Below are 21,340 nucleotides of genomic sequence, written 5' to 3' on the forward strand. Positions count from 1 at the left end.
GTCCTGACAATCTGACTCTCAGAGGGTATGTGGGACACATACCTGTTCTGGACTGACTGTCAGGGTCACCTTGCCACCCTCCCAAATACACACACAAAGAAACTCACTTCCCTACCCCCTCACCTAATGGATTCCCAACCTCCTTCCAAGCAAGCAAGCACACACATACACACACACAGAGACTCAATGCCTTCGCCCTTCCTGTTTCCCCACTTACCTAATGGCTTCCCAACCTTCCCCCAAGCAAGCAAGTGCACACACACACTCCCTTCCCTCCCCTTCCTCCTTACCTGCTCCTCCACTGCTGCCTCAGCCCCTGCGGGTCACGCAGCAGCTGTCTGTCAGGATTCAGGCTGAGCCCAGCCAGTAGAGTCCATGATAAAGGCACATCCAAGATCCAACAGGCAGTTGAGAATTCAAGGAAGAACTTTATTAAACGGAATCTACAGAGTTGCTAGACAGGGCCAAGGTCTCGTAAGCAAAAGATCTTGGCAATAACAAAGAACAAAAGACACCTCAGGAGAGTTATAGGTTATTCTCAATAAGGGCGGGGGGGAACATAGGCATTTCGGCGGGAGAGTAGAGGGCACCAGAGGTGCCGGAATTCACAGACTGCCAGATGGCCAGGGTCTAATCTCTACAGCTATTTCTGTTGAGTCTTTGCTATCCAAGCAAGGTCACGAGAAGAATTTGATAAAGCGAAAGAAGGCGCCCCGCTGGGAAAGTAGGGGAGTCATAGAACCTGAGGCCAGATTTACAGTTTTACCACACCTGGCCTTGCTAGGCTTCAGGAAATGAAACTAAACAGACATGAATTGAGGTTCACAACACTGTCCAGGCTTCAGGGAGCAGAGCAGCCACTGTGAACGCCTTGGGGGTGGGGCAGCAGCAGCCTTGGCCCCCACGGGTCATGCAGAGGCTGCCTTGGCCCCCGAGGCTGGTGCATTTACTGCCTTGCCCCAGGGGTCTGAGCAGCCGCTGGCGGGGTCCTCCAATTTCTGGCATGCTTCGTGGGCGGGACAATGGACGTCACGTCCATCTACATATCCATTTAATGAGGCGTGCCAGAGGATGTGTCCCACATCAATAACTGGTGTATCCAGACATTGTTCTGGCAGAGAATGGAATAAGTGAAGGGCAAAAACAAAACAAAAAGGAACTTTGAAATAATCTTTTTCATTAATAGCCTTATTCAGGTTCTTAGTGCTAATTGCTTGCTCTCTACTGAACAGCTGCTTTGATTTATGGGATGAACCTATGGTAAAGTTGCCTCTACAGTTATTCCTTCACATCTGCCACCAAGGATGCAAAGTCAAGTCACCGGCTCTCTCTGGAACCAGACTATGATCATTTTCAAACTGCCTTTATATTCCGGTTTAGTTGTTAATGTGTTTTCTTTTGTCATTTCAGACAGACCCATTTTTGTAGCCGGCTTCAAGTGGGATTTTTTTACCTGTTCACTATTGACCCACTTTTGAGGAAATTGGCTTTCTTCCATTTTCTGCGCCCTCACTGCAGTTCCAAATTGTTGCGGTATGCTGTTTAAAATGCCCATAGTGCTTGCTACAATGCCACTTTCTCCTCTACCCTATTTCACTGAGCAATCTTCCTTGGAGTGGTTTTTTTAAAAATGTTTTAAGTTGAGCACTATAGCGCTAAACCAATGTAACACTGAAGTGCTATAGCAGTATTACTGAAATGCCATTACTCCGTTGACTGATTGGAGTCAATGGAGCCAAAGCATCTCAGTGGTGCCACTATAGCACTTCAATGCTGTATTGGTTTAGCGCTATAGTGCTCAACTTAAAACATTTTTTTTTAAACTGCGAGGAATATTGTATGGTTAACAAGGGTAGGGGGGGAAAGCAGTACTGTTTGATATAACCATAGTGCTTCAGAGATGGCTCATTAATAGAACCCCCATCGCTGTATCTCTGTTTACTTCATTGAGTCAACAATGAATAACATCCAGTTATAATGGTAATATGAAAATGCATGATGAAAATGTATGAAAATGTGTTAGCACAGGGTCTATTGCCTATTTGCAGATTGCATTAATATATTGTCTGCCATTCTACTTTCACAAAACCTCTGGTCAGATTAATGTTAAAATGGCCTGACAAAAAGTTGGATAACAGGAAAATATTTGTTTCTAATTCACCATGAAAAATGAAAGTCAGAGCTATGTAGATGAAATAGAATCCCACTTGAATTCAAAGAATTGTTTTTAATATCTGGCTCATATAGGATCCCAAAAAATCTATTGATCACATGATCATATTACAAAATTGATTAGGAAACCTGGTCACATTGAAAGTGGTTGATGAACTTTTACACATAGCCGCAGAAGAACTGCTTGCAGAACAGGCCACCCCTGTAAATTTGACCCCCCTTATCACAGTTGCAGACTCACAATTCTCTAACTCTCAATATGATCATATCTGATACTTAAATCCAGAGACTGAGGACATTAACAGCCACAAGACTGGTATTTCTATAAACTGGAAAAAAACTCTCAGCTTTTCAGAAAAATCTGAAATCCTAAAAAAAATTGGGTCAAATCTTCCAGAATAATAGAACCAACACCTACAGCTTTAAGAAATAAATATGCCCAGTAGTCATTGCTAGGTAAGTACAACTGTATTGTCAGCCTTGTTTTCTGTCAGTAAAAAATATGAACTTATCCTGGACTGTTTGACAGAAGAGAAGGAAGATTTAGAAATGGACTGTGTGGAATCTTGTTAACGGGAAAAGTTAATGTCTAAATCAGTATGTTTATCTGAGAAAGGGAGCATTGACTCTCAAAAGCTTAACCGTCACCCCAAAAAGAAAATTGGTGCTAATGGATTCAAATATACCTTGTTTACCAGTGTATACCCAAAATCAAAACAGAAATACCACTTGGTATAGATCAAGCTCACAAAAGCCTCTGCAGAGTGTAGAGAGAACACTCATGTACTTCTTGTGTGGTCCCAACGCATCATTAGGGAATAAGCATCTGAGCTGTATACTTTCTGCTGTAAGCCTAGGTCATCATCTTCCTTTCAGAATACCCTAAGCATTTCTGATCCCTATTTATTAGAAAAGCCAATTCTGTTGCGCAATCCTTTTTTTAGTCATCCCCAAGAGTGTTTTCAATGTTCAGGAAGTACAAATAACTCTGATAGGTTCTTCAGCGGGAAAAACAAATTTTTCTATTTATTGGGATTCTTAAGCATTTATATTTTTTGCTTATGGCAGATTTGCGACGATGTAATGTTTGGGAATGAATTTCTCTGGCGTTGATGTTTTTTTTTTTTTTTGCTTCATTGTAAGGCTTTTTGTACCTGCGGAAGAAAGTTTTTTAAAAAATCATTTAAAAGGGAGGAAAAATGGATCGCACCGCTCTTGTGCTTCTTTGTTGTGCAACAGAGAACTATTGACAAAGAAAGGAAAGTGTGAAGGCACCCATATTTTTAGATTAAAGACACATTTAAAAGGTTTCTTTTACAACTTTCCAACCACTCCACAGATATGAGGGGAAAGAACAGTATAACTAAAACTATACTACTTAACATCACATGTTGAGCTCTTCTAGAGTTTCTGCAACACAAACACTTATTGCTATAGGTATTTTTATCAGTAAGTGGTATGCACAAGGTCTCAGCATGATCATACACTATAAACCCCCCCCCCCCCATTGTTTTAGTGCTCTGGCATAAATCAACACTTGGCTCACGCTTGAATTGCTGGCACCTGTGGCATTTGGGGGGGGGGGCGCTGAAGTTTACATATCCAGTCAGCACACAGGGGCCTCTGGCAGCTTCAGCAACATGCTTCCTTATGGCCCCCTATACACTTGGAAGCACAACCTTCACACACCGAACCGGACGGGTGCGGTCCCTCCCACAGAGGCCTTGATGGGGGAAGCAGAAACTCGTCTGTGAGGGCTCCTTTAAAGGCATGCTGCCGCCCCCAGACACACAAACACACCCCTCACAGCAACTCTATCCTGACCCACCACAACTAACTGCATGGCCGGGGCGGTTGCTTGTGCAACTCTCATTCGCAGGGCTGCCTGGCGCTGCACGCTCCCCTCTGTGCCTTTGGCATCCTCTGTCACCCCTGGGATTATTACGTCCGCCCCGGGCGACGCCTAGGCGCCGGTGCCAAAACCTTGCGCGCGTGGTCCTGGCTGAGCTCTCGCCTGCCCATCTGCCTCTTTCTCTCCTCACCAGCTGAGCACCTAGGAGATGCCAACGCAGGTGATCCCAGCCACTGGCGCGCCAAAGGACTAAGCCCCATTGCTGCCCGCTTGCCGGCACACAGCAGGGGCTCCCCACTTGTTCGCGGCAAGGCAAGGCTGCTTGACCCCCCCGTTAAGCAAGCCCTCAGCCTGGCCGCGGCGAAGGCAGGGAGACCCGGCAGGAAGTGGAGACGGCGATTCCGCCGCTGATTTAAGGAGGATCACATCTGCGAGACACTCACGCCAAGCTCGGAAATAAACCTCCACCGCCTCCCCTCCCCGCTTGCTCCCTCCAGGAGCGGACTTTACCAAAGACACTACCGGGGGGGGGGGGGGAGAAAGGAGAGAGACGCTTCTCAGAGCCCCAGCTTTTCGTTACAGCCCGGCAAAGCGCCGCCTACTCCTCTCTCCTGAGTCTCTCCCACGGCAGTTTCGGCCTCGCCTCGTCAGCACAAGGGCCAGGCGGCCGTGGAGGTCTACGCACTTCTCTCTTCTCTCCCCCCCCCCCTTCTTCCCAGTGGTGCGTTCTCCTGGAAGGACTCTTCGCGTCTGCCCCGGACTGCTCAGCGCTGCCAGTGTGCTCGCAGCTCTCTAGAGTTGCGGTCGAGCGACTGGCTCGGGGAAGCGGCGGCGGCGGCTGCGGCGCTCTTTAGTTTCTCTCTGTGCTTGGTGGCTCTCCCGCTCTTTCTTCCTTCCCTGTCTCTCACTCACTCCTTTGACATTTTTACTTCTGACCATTTTCTTGATTGGTGAGTATTTTTTTTCCCTTCTTCTTCTTCTTCTGCAACTGCTTTTTCCTCCTTGACCCTTTTCAATTCGCAACGAAAGATTAATTGTGAACTTCTTTTCTTCTTCTTTTTTTTAAAGAGACTCTTTCCTTTTTTGTTGGTGTTCATTTGGTCTACTTGCGATGTCGGGTCTTAACTGGTCTTACCTTTTTCGACTCTTACCTCCTCCGCCCGCCAAACTAATTTTTCTTTTGCTTAACCCTCTTCTGGCTTTTTTCCCCTCGCCTTTCTGACAATTAGTCCTGATCTGCAAGCTTGATTTATGCGCTCCTGTGCTGTTTTATCAAATCTTTTTTTCCCCTTCCTTACAGATATGTAATTAGTTTGTGTGGCTTTATTCTTTGGTCTTTGAACTTTTACATGTTTTTCCTCCTCTTTGTGGTTAAAGCCTTTAGTTCTTGTGTCTGCCAAAGTGATGTAGTAGTTTTCTTGGAAGATTTTTTAACAAAGAAATTGCATTTCTGACAGACATCTCCCGTCTTTCTTTTTCAGCCTTTTCTATCTCCCCCCCCCCCACCAAAAAAAGAATTTCTCAAATGTTTTGTATTATCAATACTTTCTCCTGGGTTTAAGTTTCATGGAGAGCCTGGAAGGGTCCAAGAAACCAGAGGCACTGTTCCAACAAAGATAGGCAAATGGATGGGGAGGAAAAAGTTTTTGAAACTTAAGGGACCCGACACTGTAAAATAAATATTTTCCTGTAGCCCACCATAAGGGAAGCAGTAAAGTGAATTTTGAAAACATCTCTGTGTCTGTCAGTACTGTGTACACTGCAAGTACATCTGTTTTAACATTGCCAAATCCGTCATAACCAAAGGGAGGTGGGCTTTTTTTCATGGAAGACTACTGTTATAATGTGGACTGGAGAATACACTATTTTCTTCATATTGTGTCACTGGACACTGTTTCAAGTTATCTTGGGCCATGTGCCTCTGCTACCCAAAGAGTCTCTCATTGATTTGAGTCCGTCAGCTGGACATGTAGGCTTGAAGAGTAAGAAGCTGATGTAGGAAGGGGACTTAAGCAATGCGTCTTGCCTTGTAGCTGTTTTATTTCAAAAAGAAATGTTTGTGCACACTTAATGTTTTGGGGCACCATATCTCTAGTCAACGAATTCTCCGTAGTTCTCCAGTATCTTCAGGGGAACCTTCAGTTTGTTCTAAAAAGGTGCCTCTGAGAGAAAGTGATTTGCCCAAGGCTGTGCAGTAAACTGAGTGGTAATTTGAGCCTTGTGCTCTCCCATCTAAGTCAACTAATATAAGGACTGCATTTACTGGTTCCAGCCATCTCTGGTCCCTTACACATGGGTTAAAGATGCTGGCCAGAGGTTCATGTCTTTCTATGTACTGTCATTTTAAAAGAAAGAAAAAATGGGAGTCCATTAAAGGGGGTACACTGTACACTAAAAAGAATGACTAAGTTTACCCTGTCCGTTCCAAGGCAGAGGGATGCTTCTAAAACTGAGCTCTCTCAAATGTTCTCTTTGAAGATAGCCTTTGCGGAAGGATGATCTGTCAAATTTACACCCTACCCTTTCTCTGAAGAGTGTAGAACTTCCTTTCAGCCTTGCACCCCACCTGTGAGGTGAATTGAGGTGAGAGGGACGGACTTGCCCTGACTACCAACTGAGCTTTATCATTGAGTGGACATTTCAGCCTGGATTTCCCAGTCCTACTCAACACTCCAGTCACTGCACAAACCCATTACTGAATAAACTGAGTACACCTTGAAAGGGCTCATCTTCATCTAAGCAAGTTCTTTACCCCCCCCCCCCTGGAGTGTTTAAAACAGCACTATGCTGCCACTTACAGATGTAAACAATTCCTTGGAAATTTCTCTGAGCTCCCAGGCCTTCCCAATCTTGGCAAAAGTTTCATTTCTAATAGCTTTTTTGAAACCTTTTCTTTACTCTCATTTCAAAAAAGATATAGTTCTCGTATTTTTTGTAGGTGGAGGGTTTTTAAAGAATAATATGTCAGGAATCCTATAAATGTGTTAAGAACCCACAACGAAGGAAACAATCTGGAACCAAAACATAGGCTGTTGTTTACTATGATCTCTTGAGCAGAAGAAAGACAGGTAGGCTCGTACCTCCAGTGCAGAATGTGTCATATTTGTCTAGATTAATTCAGCTGCACTTCTCATAGGATCATGTTAGCTCTGATTACTGTTAAAGAAGCAGCTTGTGAAGCAGGTTGATATATTTGTGATCTGCCCTGTCAACCTGTTCAGCCGCCTTGCAAACTGGGCTATTTAGCAAACACTCTGGGACAGAGAGACTTTGTTTTTAAATGTGTCAGTTCCAATGTGGTGTCTGACTTAGCTTTATTTTTAATTTCCCAGGTGAGTTGTGTGACAGTTTTTTTAGTTTCTTAGAACAAGAGCTGCTTTTTCTTGCCTTCAGAAAGCGTTTTATGTGCATAATTTTTAGGGCAAATAGATGTATCTAATATATTTTAAGCATAATTCAGCCAAAGTTGACTCCCATTAATTTCAGTGAGGGTGAATGATAGCACGTGTCTTACTCTTCCACTGAAATTTCACACTTGTAGCTGTAGGAGAGTGCTTGTACGATACAGAGAACTGAAATCTCATTTTGTGGGGTTTGACATTAGTATCATTTCTTTAAAGTAATCTGGGAAGCAAAATTGTTCAGATGGCAAAAAAGTACATGTGTAAGGGGGAAGAAATCTAGAAAACAGCCGAATAATGGAGCTGGAATAAAGCTCTTCAGAGTCTCTTAAAAGCTACCTGCTCTCAGTAGCAGCTTGTCCCTGGTATTATTCATATTTATAGATGTTTATGTCGAAGAGCAAAGCCAGCTAGATTAGAATGTGAGGTGTTTTCTTCAAGAAGCATATACCGTAGATGAATAGTTCCCCCCTTCCCAATAGAATATCGATGCAGGATGTATGTGGGATTTGCCCATCAAGGTAAAGTTATCGCTGGATTTCAAGGGAATGGTAAAACAGAGCAAGTCTCCTAAGGACTGCTTCTCTTGAAAAGGTGCATAACAGGCAGTGATTTGGGAGGAGGGCATTGTAAGTACGGCTGTGAAATCTTGTCACCAGTTCATTTATCGGGGAGTAGGACACAGTGCCTGCACGTATGCCAGGAAAGTAGGTGGGGAGAGTGGTTGAAGCCTGGGAAAGTGGAACATAGAGTTTTTGGGGAAGGGTGGGGGTGAGTGACAGAGGAACAAAGGCCAGGATGTCTACTTGGAGGGTATGTGTATTTAGTCTACAGACCTCTGCTTTACAGGGTGCAAAGGGAAGACCGACACTCTAGATTTTATTATTTTAAATGATGGTGTGACTCAAGCCTTCAAAAAATAAAAAAGAAAGAAAAACCCTAGCCATCATCGTGGATGTTAAGCGCCCTTTATTCAATAACAGGAGCAAAGCAAGCATGATCTCTGTCCAAAATGAGAGTAGCATGTGGGAATTCCAGGCCTTGAACTCGGTTTAAAGAGCAAGTCAAAGGTAATGAGTTCTGGGTGCAAAATCATAGAAGCTGCTTTGATAGCCAGACTCTTCTTAAAGTATTGTCTCTTTGCACTGAGATAACAGGATAGAGTATTCTGTAAAATGGTGCAAACATTTTCTCCGTAATTTCCTACAACTCATCCTGCTATGAAAGGAGGAAGGGAGGGAGTGTCTTCCTGGTGAGAAGCTGTTTCCAGCAAGGGAAGAGTTGCTGCCACCTGCTCTACCATCCTGCAAATTAGACTGTTGATGCCAGATTTGTTGTGGGGTGGTGTATTTAAACCCTCCTGGGATTTCTGTTGTGGCATGGATTTATCATTGTAAACTACTACGAGTCTGCATGGAGAAGAGAAAAATGGGTTAAAAACACCAAAATAAACAGGGGAATCAAATAGCTGCATTGTCTCTGTTTTGCAAATAATGAATGAAGTTGGACAGGCTGGAGAGTGCTGGGCAAAGCAGAAATAAATTGTCCCTTAATTATGCTAAGTGGTAGTTTCAGATTCTGGTACAGGTGGAACTCTGGCTAAAAAGCAGAGTCAACATAACCTGTTGTGGCAATGGTAGAACTCTAACTCTCATCAGCTTGAAGAATGATTAAAAAGCAATTATCAACATAGCCTTAGTGGTGAGGGGTTGCATAAAGGGGAAGGGGATAGAGAAGGGAAACATGCAGTTTTGTGGCTGATCCTTTATTTGTGCTTTAGTAACAGGTCTTTTTATCTTGGCACCAGTCCCCAGTGAATTCATTGCCAGAGACTTTTGAACCATAGAATTTACACTCGTGTTCTGAGCCACTACATGCTGCCAACTCAGGCAACAGCTCTGGGTACTCAGGAGCTCATTCTACAACTTGTAGGAAAGGTGGGCCGCACAGCCAGAATTTGATTTTGAATAACGCACATAGGAAGATAAGTGCAAATAGTCTGGCAATAAGCGAGAGATGCAAAAAAGTGTGTTTATCCAGTTTTGCTGGTTATGTAAGTCTTGAGAAGGGAGGGTAGGAGAGAGCCAAAGTTTCAAATAATGAGCTGGACGGAGGTAACGTTCGCATATATTGCCACAGCAAATGCCTTCCAAATTCATAAACATTTGCTAGGCGAAACTGTCTTGGGTTAATAACCAGCGATTTTCTTCAAACCCATAAAGCTGTAATGAGGTAGTTAAAATGTAATCCTAAACCTGCACTTTTCATAGCTATATTTATAGGAGTAGGTTAATCTGTAGAATTCATGCTGATCTGGATAATCTGAATCTAGCTAAATTGTAGGGAGAGTGTTTTAGGAGAATGCTGAAAAGCACCAATCCCCCCCCCCTTCCAACCTGAGTTATGTCACTGTTCTTACAAAAATGCCAGAGGCCATTGCATTTTAAGAAGACAAAGCTTTTGTTTTCAAGTTGGCCTAAGAAAATGCCAGGGATGAATTCAAAGCAAAGGTTTCCAGAAGTTGTCATTTGTGATTAAGCTGATCTCTCTGTTGCATAAGAACACATGGATGTTGGGAAGTCTAGCTTGCTCTGGCCATTTTCTTCCATCCCCAACATTTAGCGGTCTTATAAGGTCAGGTGAACAATACAATCTTGACTCAGATGTGTCCATTTTAATTAGTAGGTCAGGATTCCTCTTGGTGCATCTCTTAAGTAAACCTAATTGTTCCTACTTTACAACAAACTGGATTAGAGTGACTGTTGTGCAAAGATTTGCTCAGAGGGAACTTCTTGCCATTCTTGAGCCATTGCTAGGATTGTAGGATTTCAAAGGAGAAGAGCTAGAAAGTGATACTAACCTATATGCCAAGAAGCAAAATATGACTAATTATTTATATATATATATATATATATATATTAAAAAGCTCTGCTTTTGTAAACTTAAATTTGTTTATTCCTATGGTCACATTGAAATCTGCTGAACTGCAGTCATCTATCTGGATGGCCATGGTAGCCTGGTTTAGTTTTAAACCCTAACTTGGATCAGAGGTGATTCACACATGCAGTCACCTGGTACTCAGCTCTGTGGAGTCTCATCATTTGCACTCCAAGTGGCCTCAACTGGAAAATATTGCATTGAAGGTGTGAGGAAATGGGATCTCTGGGGATGGTGTCTGATTGATGATAGATGTGTCACATAAGCAAATTATCAATTGATGCTGCAGTCATTCAGCAATGAACACGTAAGAAATTGTGCTAAAAGTTTGCTTCCTAAATGGTGATTTGGTGCCTCACTCAGCGGTAACCAGTCATGAAACTCCCTTTCCCTCTATAGATACATCAAAACCTACATAACTTCTCCAAACAGCTGCAGAATTTTCCAATATGGATTTTCAGTCAATAACCAGGGTTTGGTAGGTGTGGGAAAGTTAAATATTTGTGACTGTGCATGTATAGGCATCTTTTCCCCCTAATTTATTGTGTAGATGTAATTTATGATGCTCTTGCAAATAGGTGGTCATTTAATTTTTTAAAAACTTTTTTTGCATGTTTAGACAGCTGGCAGGACAGTTGTAGAATGCTTGGGAAGATCCTGGCACATTACTTTTGTTTCTGACATATCTAAATTCAGGACTGAGAATAGAAAAGAATTTTACTCCTAAACCATGCTGGCTAAGGACAGGTTTTATGGACTGTTTACTTTAATCACTCAAATATATCCTATCAAACATGTTTGCTGGCAGGGGTTCATGGGAATTGTAGCCCATGGACATCTGGAGGTTGACTACCCCTGCTCTAGAACCAGAGGTGAACAAGGCTTTTAGCCTTATCTTGAGCTTTGTTAATTCCTGGCTTTTGCAGTTGTTGGGTCAATCTGCCCAGGTGTATTTATGATCTCACCCTAGTGCAAGATGTTTGAGTAAATAATGATTGGGTTGCTTTCTGGATATAAATGGCTTAAAGTCACTGATATTTGGCTCATGAAGATGAGCCAAATGCCTTGGTGTGCAACCTAATGCCTTGGTGTGCAACCTAATTTAGATGAAGTCATTACTATCTGTTTTTCATCAGTTCTGAAAAACTTGACACCAAGTAATCTGAGCTCAAGAAAAGTAATTCTGATATCTTCAAAGGACTTTTGATTACTTTTACTTAGGAGTGAAATCCTCATTCAGAGGGGGAAGACAACAGACATTTTGATCCCGTGAATGCATGTAATTACATCTGCCTCACAAATACTTCACTGCTGCAATTGATCTTGTGTTCAAGCCAAGGCTGTTCTGTGATGGGTCCCAAAATGAAATTAATCTGGAACATAAGTAGAGTCCAGCTGGATCCGACTAGGCTCAGTTGGACCATTTATGCATTGGGAACTTCACTGCCCCAACTCTCATGCAGAAGTACAAATCGGGGGCAGATGAGATGCATCGGGCCAAATGCTTCCCCGTGTGGGTGCAGGAAGAGATGGGGCAACGTGCCACAGCTAAACTCCAGCATGCAGCCCGGCATGACACCTCCAGTGCATAAATGGTCTTGTAGAGCATCTGCTTGCCATGCATGCAGAAGATCCTAAATTCAGTTCCCAGCAACTCCAGTTAAAGAACACATAAGAGGTGATGTGAAGAACCTCTCCCTGGGACCTAGAAGGAGTCATTGCCTGTCTGAGTAGACAATACTTACTGACTTTGATGGTCTGATTCATGTGTTGTGTTCATGTGTCCAGCTTTCTATTTTCCACAGTAGCCAATTAGATGCTCCACAAGTGTTCAAACTTGGAACAAAGGCCAAAGACTCTCCCTACCTCATGGTTTCTGAACATTATTTATTTTATTACATTTATATTCTGCTACTCCCAGCACAGCTGGCTCATGGCAGATTATAGCATACATATAAAACCAATACAACAATAAAAAACTCTTCCCCCTCCCATTCCACCCCCTCAGTCCGCTTCTCACACCATTCCTCAGTTCACCCCTTCTTCCCCCTGCACCGTATACCCAGGGGCAGTTGCCACACATATGATCTAAAACAAGCACTTGACAAGTAGGGTCAACCACTTTGAGTACCCATTCAGGAGATAAGTTGGGTATGAATGAAGAAATGCATATCTACCAAGAAGGATAGGCTCCAGTGGCATTTGACCTGCTCTTCATAGTTTGTAGCCAGCCCCAAACCCCACTGGAGTTAAAGCAAGTAGGCTGCAACTCCTGGTGTTTCAACATGGCAGCTAGCATCTATTACAATTTTACTTGCATTCCCTGGGCCTTAAAGAATGGCCAGCCTTGAAAAATTAGATTTGCAATCTCATCTTATTCACCTTATCTCAGAATCTTCATTTCATTCAGTGTAACATGTTTCAGCATTCTTAGTTGTGAAACAAAATAATACTGGAATCCCAGGTAACCGTGCAATTCTGAGAAGAGCTATAGCTCTTGAGGCCCATCGAATGAGTTAGAAGGATGTCACTCAGCTTATGATTGCACTGGAAGTACCTGTTTATTTCAGAATGGCTTTCTTGCTTCAGTCTCCCAAATGCTTCTGAACTTAAGGAAATGCGGTTTGATGCCCCTATTATGCTTAGCAGTTGCATGAGCTGAATGGGTACACCTGATTCCCCGGGTGAATTTGCCTGGAGCGTTTCTGTGACCTGTAGACTGTGTAGAGCCTTTACAGAGGAATGCATACAATGGTCAGGCTCCAGTGCCAACTGGTCCCCACCAGAAGGTGACATTGGGATTTTTCCTCATGCCAGTCAGATGAACTCAGCAGTTGGATGAACTTCACAAGTGCTGCCATGGATAGCTTTTTCAACCTATAGAGGACTCACTGGCTTCTGCATTCAAATTGCAAGCAGGAGAAATAAAAATGTAGACCAATGTAAGGATCACATGTGCAAGTGACCTTGATGCTGCATTTGGTAAAGGTCATTGTAAAAGAAATGCTTTGCATGGCTGAGAGCCCTCACATGATATCAGTGAGGAGATCCAAAGCAACACAGCTGGGAAATGTCTCACCCTTGTAATACCGGTTCATGTACTTTGGTACTGGTACTGTCAGCAAGAATTAGCTTCACTGGCAAGGTGGGGTGCTGCTAACTAGTATAAGATGTCTGCTTGTTCTACATGGGGCTGTTTGCCTGAACTTCACAACTGTATAAAATGGAGCTGAATTTCAGAGTCCTGCAGACCTGTAGAATTCTACAGCACAGATATCACAAGTCTGCAGTGCCCATGTTTCTTGACCTTTGGAACTGTCTGATCTATTTATTAGCTCTAATTTTACACTTAGATGCTTTTTTTATGCCTGTGGTACATTTGCTCCACCCCAATCTCTTCTGGGACCTGTTCCCCGTACCTTGAGAGGCATGATAGTTGCATCGTATTGTTCTTTTCAAACATCAACCAACAATATACCTGAGCCTCAACAAAAGAGGGCATGAGGAGAAAGAAAAGGAAGAGAAGTGAAAAGAAGAGGAGGATAGATTTGAAGATCGTGCTGAGTTTTGCACTGGACTCTAATTGGCATATCCTACTGTTACAGGGGATTTAAAACTAGCTAGGTCATGTTCCTGCAAAAGAATTCAAGCATTGTTTCAGGTGCTAATTGTCAGTGAGAGACAGCAAGGTTCTCCATATAGCCAGTGTGCATTTGGTTGCTGTCCGTTTTTGCTGGAAGGGATACGCTGCAGGCGCATACAAGCAATTGCTGCAAAAGAAACTCATTATTAATACTTTGCCTTTCCTTCTCCAAATATGGGGAATATGTTCACAGCCATCTTTGTACAGTCAGTTTTCTTTGGGGGTAAAGCAGCAGGAATTTGCATTGCTTTCATAAATGCTGGTTGACTTTACAGGCTGCAACCCTGAATGGCCAATGCCGATTCCCCCCCCCCCCATAATGTAATAAAACTTATATCCTGCCTTGATATCCTTTTATCTGTGTACCTACAGCAGCCAGGGATCTGTGACATGGCTGGCAAAAGTCACATTATTGTATGTCTCGCCTCAACCAGGGCCAAGACTTTTTTGGTCCTGGCCCCAACCTGATGGAGCTATCACAGTTCCACAGGGTCTGCAAAATGGAGCTCTTCTGCCAGGTCCTGGATTGAAACCAAGGCCAAGATCAACGTGGCCCCTCCTCAGGCTGGGCATTTACACATGTGCACCCCATCCCTAGGTCAGTCTGTTTGGGAGGTAGGGGGTGTTTGGCTGCCAATCTTGTAGGGTTTATCAGGGGCTTTATAGGGGTTTTATTGGTCTATGATATTTTATAATTGTAAGCCGCCATGAATCTCTCAAGAATGGCAGGCTATAAGTCCAAAAATAAATGTTGCATCAGCACTCGAAGAAAGTCACATGTTACGTTACAGAGAAGAAAAGGGCAACTTGCTCTGTTAGACCCATCTTAACACAGCCCGCGGCACCGCAGACTAAATAAAGCCGTAAGGGCTTAGGGGGAGGAGTTAGGGTGGGCTCTGTCTGAAATGAGGAAGGGTGCCAATTGGCCTCTTCCTCTGGACAGACGATCGGCAGGGCCAATCGGCAGGCGTGAAGCGCCTGCCGATTGGCCTTGCCAATTCCCGCCCTGGCGAAAAGGGAGCAACCCTTGCTGGTGGCCTGACGTGGCAAGAGGCACAAAGCTGTGCGCAACTGACGGAGGCTCCCTTGCGTAGCGCCCGGGCTTGATTACTAGTGTTTCTTATAAGATTTTCTGAGCTGGGTTTCATGACTGAGCTACAGTATAAAGTCAGTCTCTTAGGCTCTAAATCAATAGTGCATTTCCTGGATCACACTGTATCTTTTGGATCCTTCCTGTTAGTCACTGACACTTTGAACTCTTTCCGTTATATGCAACCTGCAATACTAAGAAACGGCAATCACATCACAACCCTATTATTATTCCTTTAATCACAACAGAATGAGAGCAAAAAGGGCCAAGGAATGGGATATGGTGTGAGCAGTATTAGTATGTTATGGCATTGAAGGGTCCAGTGGTTACTTCCCAGCAGAGCAAGGACACTTCCACTGGCAGATTTGGAGATTTTTGACAATTTCCTCTCCCTTACTACAGCTACCTACATCATGATTAGAGTTATTCATATGGGGGTGGGGGTGGAGCGATAAACCAAGAAATATTTCAGGGGCTCTGGGAAGGTGAGGTGGGGAAGCTTTGGTTTGTAGGTGGTCAGATACATCCCAGGACAAATCTCATTTTTCAAGGTTGGTCCCTAACAAAAATTACTTTGGGGAGTCATGGAACTTCTATATACAAAAGCCGTGTGGGGCAGGGGGACTTAGTAAGGAGGAGAATTGGACATTACTGAGTGAAAAGGCTGGTTGGATCTAACCCAATATTTCCTAGGAAGGTATATGTTCTGAATTTTAAGAAATTTAGAGTGGCTTAAAAATTGGTTATTATAGAAATAAGTAATTTGCAGTTCATAGCATCCCCTCATCTGGTTGCCGTTTGTACAGAAAAATAGGCTTTTGATCAAACTGGACAAGACATTATTGACTTGTGTTCAGGTCTATTTCAGACTGGATCATGATTGCGGCATTGAGGGAAAGGATTAACCCGTTCACAGCTATACTGTTTTCAGCAAAAAAAGCAGCCAACGAAGTGTTTTGGATTGAGCAAATAGCTTCTTTGGAGGGGAATTTCCTTTATGAGACTTGAGGGGGAAGGGTTAAACTCCTCCTTTCCTAGAATCATAGTCCTCATCCAATTATCTCCTATTCCTTGGAAGATCTACAGTGTAATTCAAAGTAGAGTTGTACCTTTCTAAGATCAGCCTAATTCTATTTAGAATGCCATTGCTGCTGAGGATGTCAGAGTCCCATTCATCCTGATCTTTAAAAAATCTAGAGGAGGTGGCCATGGAAGTCTTTTTAGCTCTGACTTGCTTAGTCACCTGCTTGAGAGGTTTTCAAACAAATGAAAGCAAAGAGGAAAATCCCAATACATTATGTTCATTCAGGCAATGAGAATGAATGAGGATGCCCCAAAAATATCAAATGCTGGGTACCAGGAAAGCAAATGAGATAAATGGCAGTCTAGTTTTAAGTAGGTAGGGTCATTTATTTCCTAACTAATAGAAAAAGAACCCCCTACCAAAGCCCTGCTCTTTAGGATGACAGAAACAAATGGGAATGCCATATTACCTATGAAGAACCAAGCTTTAGAACAGTCAGTGGAAATTCAAGTCTGCATCCCTACAGCTTACATTCCATCTCCACATTACCACTGTCATCCAACAGTGTCCTATTATGTTTTCACCACTACCACCTCTCCCCTCCCCCTCAAAAAATGTTTCCAGTCAACAAATAAAGGGACCTTGTAGGAAGAATGTGCTATCTGAGGCAGTGGTTCAATGTCAGGTGAGCTAATTTTGCAGTTTCATGTTATAAAGGTAGCTTTCGATTAGCACAATTCAGACTTCAGTTTGCCATCTCCTGCTAGGTGGAACCCCCCCCCCCACACACACACACAATGGGTGGTTTTATTTTGGTTTGCTTGTTCTTCAATTTTATCTTGAAGTCTGTTGCTGCCCCTTTTCACTGGCTGTGGAAAGTGGGATGTATGTGTATGCCTTGGAGGTGGTGAGTGTACTATTATATGTGTCATTTCTCCAACTGCAGAAATTACTCTCTGCTTGTTTGCATGTGCTTTTGAAAGCAGATAAGTTTTCTAGGAGGATTTATTGTTCCACACATTCCATTAAGAGGAATGAAACTGTAAGAAGTGGTCTGAAGCCATTCAAATGTGTAAAACTACTTGGATAATCCATACATTTATTTTCTCTTAGCTCTCTGTAATAAAGTACCATTATGGTACATTGCATTTGATCAGAGTTTTTTCTTGTCTTGTGGGATTTGGGCCCAAGCACTGCAGACTGACAGAATAATCCTAAACAGAATTACAGCCTTCTAAGTCCATTGAAGTCCATGCATTTAGAAGAGTGTTATAATTGTACTGCAAATGTCCCTATCTGGAGATGGGAGGGGGAGGAGATATTGACAAATCTCCTTTGGAATTTAAGCCTTAGTATTTTGAGTATATTTGATATTAAATATGGAACTCTGAAATCTAGGGATCTCACAACAGTATATGATATTTTAGATAGTGTGTGTTTTTGTGTAAATATTTTGTAGGACCAAAAGTATGAATATAATTTTGGTTTACCTTAGTATCCTATGCTGTTTCCTAAAGGAACAAAACTGACATCTGCACCCTTGGCCAGGAACTTGGGCATGATCTTTGATGCCTCACTAACCATGTGGAGGCTTAGATCACAAAGGCAGCCCAGATGGCGTTTTTCCATCGGCACCAGGCATAGCTACTAGTGCCCTACCTGTCCTCAGAACACCTTGCCACAGTGATCCATACAACGGCCACTTCCAGGTTAGACTTCTGAAACTCTCTCTATGCAGGCCTACCCTTGTCCTTGACCCAGTGATTATAGTTGGTACAGAATGCAGCTGCACATGTCCTCACTAATTCAATTCAGAAAACCCATGTTCAGCCATTGCGAATGGCAATTGCATTGGTTGCCAGTCTGTTTCTGGATCAAGTTCAAGATTTTGTTTTTGATCTTTAAGGCTTTATGCGGCTTGGGCCCTACCTACCTACCAGACTGCTTACCTCCTTATGCTCCCAGCAGTGCACTTTGCTCTGCGGGTATGAATCTGCTGATGGTACCCAGGCCCTTGGGAAGTGTGCTTGGCCTCGACCCAGGCCAGGGCCTTTTTGATCCTGGCCCCTACCTGGTGGAATGAGCTCCCAGAAGAGCTGCAGGCCCTGTTGGAACTCTCTCCATTCCGCAGGACCTGCAAGATGGAGCTCTTTTGCCAGATGTTTGGTTGAGGCCAAGCGCCACAAGTACCGGGAAAATTAGCCCCCCCCCAGTTGCCATGCTCAGGTACTAGACTGGCAGGAACTACCCCAAAGTGTGTCCATCCTCAGCTGCTCCAACATCTAATTCCATAGTATTAGAGGTCTGGCTGTATTAATTATTACTGCCATTTTGGGGTTATGTAATAGTAAGATGTTTTATTTGGTTGCTGTTTTTATGAACTCTGATTTTATTGTTTGATTGTAAATGTTGTAAACGAGTCTGCGCCAGAATTTCTGGGAATGGTGGTATATAAATTAAATTATAAATAAATAAATATAACTAATGGTACCCAAAACATTGACCTCTGTGTTTTATGATCTCACATGATGATCTCAACGTGCTAATTTAAATGCTTATAGTATTTGTCTGAATATTTGGAAACCATTTTGTGTGTCCAAGAGTCAGAAAGGATAAATAAAGGGAGAAGTAAAACCGAAACTGCCACCATATTGGTTGCGTTAACAATGGTAGTTTGAAACTATAGTTTGTGAATTCACTTCAGATGGTTTTGTGCCCTCTCACTAAACTCTGAATAAATTCACATATATTGTATCCTTGGACTAAGACCCATATTATAGAGAAAGAAAGAACCCTAAGTTATCTTTTTAAAAATGATCAAAAAGGCTTTCTGATCAATTTGGACAAAATTCATTCGACGTTTATAAGCTAATACTCTCTGTGAAAACTGAAAGCAAAGAATCGGGAAGGGATGTGTTGAATGGTAAAAATTCCATTGAAAGGTGGAATCAAATATTCTATTGCAAACATCAAATGAATACAAGGAACAATCATTGTCATTGCAGCCAACATCAAAAGTTAGTTTTTTTGTTTAATCTTAAATGGGAATGAAGGCTTTCTCACATCTAAGAAGAGGTGGCTCAAGAGGTTTTCACGTGGTCTAAATAATAATATTGCAAGGTTGTACAATGTTCTAATAAGCCATGGCCTACAATAGCCCTTCTGTGAGCCACAGAAACAGAATAGCTATAGCTTTTCAGTTTAGGCAATGAAAGAACTTGGAAAGAATTTCTGCAGGAGTTGGGACCTGGGGTTCCATTTAGAAAGGGGAAAGGAGCTATCAACATCCTACCCCAGCCTTTCAGAACACATATGAGAATCCTTCAGGAACACACCTATATCTATGACTTACTGAATGAATCTACACATTGAGGGACTGCTGTTCTAAATAGGAATAGCACAAGGATGGAGATCTGCAGTTTGGGAAAGCCAATGAAAAGCCACCCCTTCCTGTCCATGGAAATCATCCATTCAATCCAAGCCATAAACCCTAATCACAAATTACAGTGAATGCATGCTTATTTGGCATATATGGGCGTGCATCTGTTTGTAAGAAAGAGACAATGGATGTTCACTTTACAAATGAAATTGAGACCAGTTCTTGGATTAATGAATGCTTTCAATTTTGCATGCAGCTACATATACACTTAGATGTTCAACATCTAAATTTACTCAACAAGCATAGAAAGATAAATCTCCATGCTGTACACTGATTGTGCATGCATTCACTTTAACTTTTGAACTGTTCTGTACCTGAAACCTGCAGGTGTGTGGCATCTACTATTGCATATATTTGAACATAGGGTTTTGTAAAATTACTTAGTTTACTTGCAAAGTAACACTGTAAAGCTTGAAGAATGTGAGTTGAATCAAGGCCAGTCAATAATCTCATGACTGATAAGAGAATAGAGTTTCATCAGTATTGTCACAGAATAACACTGGTTATTTTATTTGAGGTCAGGCAGAATGAGATATAATATTTTATCTCACGGGAAATCTGAGAGTTTGTGCTCATAATGGTCCTGATTGAAAGGACTATGTGTGCATAGATCTTTCTTAACTGATTATAGAAATATTGTGATTGGCTAAGGAAAGAGAATGATTCCCATAGCTAGGGTTGAGCATGCACAGGCTCACAAACTTAAGTTCATCACAAATGCTGGCCAGTTTGTGGCTTGCAAAGCAATGTTTGTGGAAGGGTGGCCAGCATGAACATTGCATGTTTATGGCAATTTGTGAATGGATATCCACCAATCTGTCATGGAGTAACTTTGAGGAACCCCTGTTGGAAATTTCTTGTCATGTCTACCTTTCTGTTGTTCACTAAACACTTTAAATAGAAGTTTTCCTGTGAGTTTTGTGCCATTGGCTTGTTCATGAGCCATTTCATGCCAGAAACTGAACTGCATTTTTCCAGATTGTGCCCATCTCTACGCATAGGCACAAATATTTGAATTTCTATAGCTATCCATAGAAAGAGTCCGTAGCACATGAGCAGAGCTTTTGTTTTGTATGCACAAAGCATCACCAGTCTCAGGATCAGTAGTGCTATCCAAGCAGAGTCAGTCCACTCTCTGAAGCCCAGAAAAGGCCCTGCCAATTGGATTCAATGGGATAGGCTAACATGAAATTGTGTGCCCTTAATGGCTTCTGAAATACAGACATTGTCCAGGGAGTCTGTACAGGCTGGAGTGTTCCTACAAGCTTCTTGCCCACAGGGTATTTCCCTGCCACATTCAATGCTCTGCATGTAGAGTTGGGATCATTCTGTACTTGGAACTTTTCCACCCAGTAGCAAGTCCATCAAGGCACAAACACCATATGTACAATGCACCGAGGGACTTTTTAAACACAAGGTGGAAAAGGGAAGGGTGGTTTATACATGTCTGGAAGAGTCACCAGCCAAGGAAGCTTCAAGCAGCACTCCATAAGTCAAAACCCAACATGTTTTTTTATACTAGTGGTTGTTAACATTTTGGGTAAGCATGTCACACACCAAATACAGGTATTTGATTATATAGTATGTACTGCTATGGCATGGATATGATTCCCCCCATGCTTTGGTATGGTTTTCTTCTATACTGATGATGAACTGTGGAATGGGTCAAATACAGAACTGAACAGGCAGGATAGAATATAGGTTATGTCACATCCTATGTCAGATCTGTCATTCCTCTGACTTTGGAGTTCCACTGATTTTCACTGTTCAGAGCTCTGTACA

General features: G+C 42.6%; 1 protein-coding gene and 1 long non-coding RNA gene across 3 annotated transcripts in view; one reads left to right on the forward strand and one right to left on the reverse strand.

Annotated features, from left to right (window-relative positions):
- Positions 1-440, reverse strand: part of LOC143836862 (uncharacterized) — a 79,434-nt gene extending 78,994 nt beyond the window's left edge. Inside the window, exon 1 of the long non-coding RNA XR_013230793.1 lies at positions 291-440. This is a non-coding gene — a long non-coding RNA (uncharacterized LOC143836862). The remainder of the gene's footprint in view (positions 1-290) is intronic.
- A 3,563-nt stretch (positions 441-4,003) lies between these two features.
- RALY (RALY heterogeneous nuclear ribonucleoprotein) overlaps positions 4,004-21,340 on the forward strand; it is a 285,956-nt gene continuing 268,619 nt past the window's right edge. Inside the window, exon 1 of one of the 2 annotated variants that reach the window (XM_077335298.1) lies at positions 4,004-4,974. The gene's annotated coding sequence lies outside the window, so the exon portion shown is untranslated. The remainder of the gene's footprint in view (positions 4,975-21,340) is intronic. The other variant, XM_077335295.1, reaches the window with a different exon arrangement.

This window comes from Paroedura picta, chromosome 4 (assembly GCF_049243985.1).
Source record: "Paroedura picta isolate Pp20150507F chromosome 4, Ppicta_v3.0, whole genome shotgun sequence".
Classification (NCBI taxonomy): Eukaryota; Metazoa; Chordata; class Lepidosauria; order Squamata; family Gekkonidae; genus Paroedura; species Paroedura picta.